We start from the raw sequence: 4,904 nt of genomic DNA on the forward strand, positions 1-4,904 counted from the left end.
CAAAACAATTCTGTGAAGTGTCTTAAATATATCCTAAATAATTTCCAGAAGTCCTATGAGTGTCCAAGGTGGATGAAATAAAAGTCAATTTGCTCTGTGCTTGTCCAGTGTGGAAAGTAGTTCAGTGCACAAAAATACAACAAAAAATAGCAAAAATAATAGACAGAAAAAAACCTGCGAAGAAAAAATGAGACACAATGTGTAAAAACTTTACAGAAATATCCTCCTAATGGAAAAGAGCTTACCAGGTCTACGCGTTTCGGCCTCTCCTAGGCCTTTATCAAGACTGATGGTAAGCTGTTGGTGTTGGCCTTTTATAGGGCCTTTTGTTTTGTAACCGGAAATGGAACTAGTTGGTAACTTCCGGTTTTCCGATTTTCATTCTCATTATAGATTCTATTTCACATTTATATTGTTAATGTGTGATATTATAGTTCTTATTCTATATAGTATAATATCCTCTTGCAAGATATTTGTTAACATTAACTCTTGCATCTTACTTTTAGTCCTTAGCCTCCGTGCACTAATGACGTCACTTCCGGTTTGGGTCCGTGGTTTACTTTGTTTTAACAATTTGGCTGTTAGTTCCACTAATATGGATTGCCCTCTTGTTAGTTACCGGGTATTGATTTTATTTTATTGGAATTTGCTAAAACGTATTTTTAATAATGGAAGAACACGATTTTTTTGTGTTCCGGTTTTCTAAGGATCCCATTGGTCATGACGTCATTGGTTGGTGGTATTGGTTGGCGGTTTGTAATTGGTTCAATGGTGTCCGATTCTTAACACTATTAATGTCAGGACCCTATACTCTGATTGGGTGTCTATTTGTGTATATAGTACTATGCTTTCTTGTAACTCCATCGCTGTTTGAGGGAGAGTTATGATATCTTACATAGATTTGATTACAGTTAGTATATGTTCCTATGACTCGATTGTTGTTGAAGAGGGATATTCCGTTTGTGATCTTATATGTTGCAGAAAGTAGAAATGTTATTTGCTTTTATATTTGCTCAATCTATATCTATATAGTTTGGAAAGAATACAAAATTTTTTTTAGAAACTTTATATCTTTGAGGAATATTTAAATATAGATATTTAATTCTTTAACAGAACAGAAGGATATGTGATATTTATTAATTTTCTAAATCTTTTTATGTGCCGTTGAAAGTATAAAAGTGTTGATGACTTTATGAATCTTACAACAGATGGTGGGCATTTTATATTATGTTTGCTTAGGATAAAAATATTGTTAAAAAATATATACTTATCCCTTAATGTATACTGTTAGTAGTTTTCCAAGAGTTTCTAATTATTTTCCTTCATAGGATAAAATTTCTTATTTCCTCAACAATAAGTTGACAGTGGTTTTGTCGTCTTTTTCAGTACTATGGGGGTGGGGCGGGGGGAAGGGGTGGTCGTTCTAAGTGCTAATCATGCTATATTTTAAGAGGCAGTCAGCCAGATTCTGGCATCTTTATCTGACATCTTTATCTTTATCTGGATAAAGTGTGATCAAGATTCCAGTGATTATATGAAGATGAGCTTACTTCTTTTCTTTTCCTCAAAATAGGATGGCTTTTTTAATTATCCATGTCTCACATTATCTATATTCGGGCTGTGTGGCATATATACGATATGGATACTTCTACTATTGATCTTAACATTACTAAGAAGGGTGACTCCCTCCATTTTTTACTTATTTATAGATGATCGTACATATTTCAAATTGTCTATCTTTGAACTGTACAACGTATACGTTATCTGTACTTGCTTTCTCGTCTCCTTATAGGTACTTTTGAAGAATAAGGATGAAAATAAAGATAAAGATAAAAATAAAAATAAAAGTAAAAAATGACTCAGGAGGTTATCAAGTCACAGTTGTTCTCTGGATAGGCTACTAGGGGTATTCGGTATGTAGGCTTTCACCTATAGGTAGATTGGTTTGGTCCTGTGCCACAACACTATAATTTAGTGGATATCCCAAATTTCTGGGGGTTTTACAGAGAGCTGTGGGGGAGATAAATTTGGGGGTTTGATCTCTGGCTGTCGTGATGGACGCTTATTAGTTGGACTTTCAAATTTCATCTAATCTAGAGGGGAGATTCCATTACACCCTTGTTCCAACTTATATCTAGAGGGGAGAGTTACTGAAGATTCTGGGTGACCGTAATCAGATCAAGTTGTATAAGTGGGAAAGATCTTCCTTATTGTTCAATCCCTTTGGGTGCAGGCAATCCAGATTGAAGATCCATTTTGACTCGGCGGTGAGTAATTTCTTTGTATAGTTTCCTCCTCTCCAGTCTTTTTGAATCTTTTGAATTCCCATAAAGGATAGTTCTTTAATGTTACCTTTATGTATAGTTGAAAAATGACTGTACAGAACTGTGTCCATATTTAGCTTCTCGATCAATAATAAGTGTTCGCGTATTCTATCTTTTAGAATTCTTGATGTTTGGCCTACATATTGGAGGCCACACGAACATTGTAGCATATAAATGACCCCTGCATCTTGACATCGGATTAGTTCATTCACTTTGTATTCTTCTTTGGTGATGTGGCTATGGAATGTGGTAGCTTTCTTTCCGCATTTGCATGCTTTGCATAGCGGGCATGGGAAAAAGCTTTTTACTTCTTTTCCAAATGTATCTAAGATCCCCTGCTTTTTCTTCTTTTCTATACTTGGGGCCAGTTTGCTTTGTAGATTCTTCGTCTTCCGATATACGAATTTTGGTTTCAATGGCAGTCTATCGCCTATTATGTCGTCTTCTTTCAATAGTGACCAGTGCTTTTGGAATATTCGCTCGATTATATCTTAATTAAATAAGTTATAAGCTCAACATAATAAAATGGGGTTAAGCTCCCAAAATATTGCTAAGTTATCATGAGGAAGCCTCAATCCATTTAGTGGGGATTAAGCTCAGGAATATATAAATATAATAGGATACATGGAGATAATTTCTCTTTAAACTGTCATAATGTTAAACACAAAAAATGACACTCCTTAGCTATATAATACCCAAAATCTGGCTGTACAACTTTAAGCAATGCTTTTGATCAATCTGTTATAAAATAGATCAAATTTCGCTATAATAGATAGATTGTTCATTTAACATTATTGTCAATAACTTTATATATCTATTGCTAAGTAACGTTTTGTAGTATCTAAATATCTGTATCGTCTTTCTGTATTGGATTGAAAAAGTATTCATATATGTGTAAACAGGTAATTAAGGAGTTAAACCAAGACATTACACGTCACTATGATTTTGTAATTTAAGGAGGCTGTGCATCTGAGACGGCACGGTCTATGATTAAGGCAGTGAGCTGAAACATGTCAGACCGCTGCTTTCTCAGATCTGACCTGTTATGTCTTATGCTGTGAATTTACTATTTTAACTGGTATGGCAATAAATTTACCCTTTTAAACTCTTAAGCCTGTGGCCCCGACTCGCCCTTCTTTCTATTTTTGGCTGTGGATTTCATGCAGACTTTCAGAGGTCTGCTGGCGGTTAGCGGGGAGCTCCATAAGTGGATGCTGTGTTTGAAAAGGAGCAGAGTACATTGGTCACACTTGGTTGTGACGAAGGATTGTAGGAGGGTTCAGACAAGGAGACCGGGAGACTGTGCAGCGATTGCAAACACCGGAGGACTAAGGTACTGTGCCTATTCTAACTTGATTTGTGCAATTTGGAACTTGAATACTGCCCCCGTAAATCAATTGGATCCTGGATCTACAGTTTAGTTTGAGCGCTATATTGGGACTTTCCGTTTGTTTATTGTATCAGATCCCCAGAAACTTCAATTGATGCTAGATGAAATGGTCAAAAAGTTCAGAAAAAGAGGTTACCCAGAAGAGATTATACAGGGCAATTTGGACAGAGTAAATGAAACAGACAGACAGAACCTTCTGTCATCCAGAAATAAAGAAAGAAAACAGTTCTCTGTACCTCTTGTAACACAATATGGCTTCCATAGTAATAAACTCAGGAATGTTATCAATAAACACTGGCATCTGCTAAAAGAGGAACCTCAATTGGCAGATACATTCAAAGATCCTCCTCTTCTCTCTTATAAAAGGAATAGGAATTTGAAGGATGAACTAGTTAGGGCGGATTTGGGGACCCAATGTCCAGCCCATCCTTTACAGAAAAAAGGTTGTTTCCCATGCTACAATTGCACGCAATGCAATTCCCTCATTAAGGGAGATGTTGTGACACATCCCCATACTGGATGTAAAATTTGGATTAAAGGTACATACACATGTAATTCCAGTTATGTCATAGATGTCATGAAATGCCCATGTAGGTTGGCATATGTTGGGGAGGCTACACAGAATGTACGGGAGAGGATTAGACAGCATAAAGCTGCTCAGATGAGGATGCACCGGTAGCTCATCATCTTACAGTTAAAGCACATAATAAAAGCCAACTGAGATTCCAAATAGTAGATGAGGTTCCCCCTTTGAGAAGAGGGCTGACAGACAGAAGATGTTGTTTAAAAAGGGAAGGAGGCCCAATGGATTAGGAAGTTGGACACCCTAAAAAACGGGTATACCATATTGCCTAGTTAAATGTAGATGAAATTTTGAAACTGTTAATATAGATATTCAAACGATATATGTTTGTAATTTTTATATGTTGTTTATACAGAGATATGAAGTTCAGGATGAATTTATTAAGGGTAGAAATCTCTATGTAGTAGCTAGAATGTATATATGTAACAAGAAATAGCTGCGAGGATATATAAATATGCACTTGATTGTTTTCAGTTATGAGAGATAGGAGGAGTATGACAGTTGGTGTGCATATTCCAACCAATCAAGAGCCTTGTCTAGACCTATTTAAGGATATGACAGCAAGTATGACGTATACTCCTTGAGAAAGGGTGGAGTCCCGAAACAC

The sequence above is a fragment of the Bombina bombina genome, chromosome 8 (assembly GCF_027579735.1).
Source record: "Bombina bombina isolate aBomBom1 chromosome 8, aBomBom1.pri, whole genome shotgun sequence".
NCBI lineage: Eukaryota > Metazoa > Chordata > Amphibia > Anura > Bombinatoridae > Bombina > Bombina bombina.